Here is a 633-nt window from a genome sequence, read left to right as displayed (position 1 = left end):
CACACACACACACACACATATATATATATATATATATATACACAGAAACACACTCATACACAGAGGAACGTATGAGCATGTATGTGCATTTGTGTGTGCGTGTGTCGATATAGTTGTATGTTTGAAATCGCATAGTTCCACCCTCCCCCTCTCTCTTTCTCGACATATCTGTCTATCTCTGCCAGTTATTATCTAGGTATGTTTGTAAAGAAGTTTGCCTGCCTCATAAGCTGTATGTATGTATGTATGTATGTATGTATGTATGTATGTATGTATGGATTTAAATATGTATGTGTGTATATATGTATGTATGTATGTATGTGTGTGTGTATGTATGTATGTATGTATGTATGAATGAATGAATGGAAGTATGTATGAACGAATTTATGTATATATGTATGTAAATATGTATATGTGTATATATGTATGTGTGTATAAATGTACGTATTTACGCATGTACGTACGTGTGTATGTATGAATGTATGTATAGCTGTATATATGTATGTAAATATGTATGTGCGTATATATGTATGTATGTATGTATGTATGTATGTATGTATACAGGTATGTAGATATGTATGCATGTATATATGTATGCAAATATATATGTATGTATATATGTATATGTGTATA

General features: G+C 30.5%; 1 protein-coding gene across 1 annotated transcript in view; it reads left to right on the top strand.

The window, feature by feature from the left end:
- LOC106881174 (indoleamine 2,3-dioxygenase 1-like) overlaps window positions 1–633 on the top strand; it is a 24,819-nt gene that overhangs the window by 18,344 nt on the left and 5,842 nt on the right. The window lies entirely within an intron of this gene.

This window comes from Octopus bimaculoides, chromosome 22 (assembly GCF_001194135.2).
Source record: "Octopus bimaculoides isolate UCB-OBI-ISO-001 chromosome 22, ASM119413v2, whole genome shotgun sequence".
NCBI lineage: Eukaryota > Metazoa > Mollusca > Cephalopoda > Octopoda > Octopodidae > Octopus > Octopus bimaculoides.
The sequence above is the reverse complement of the archived record's forward strand: the minus strand, read 5'-3'. Positions and strand labels throughout refer to the sequence as shown.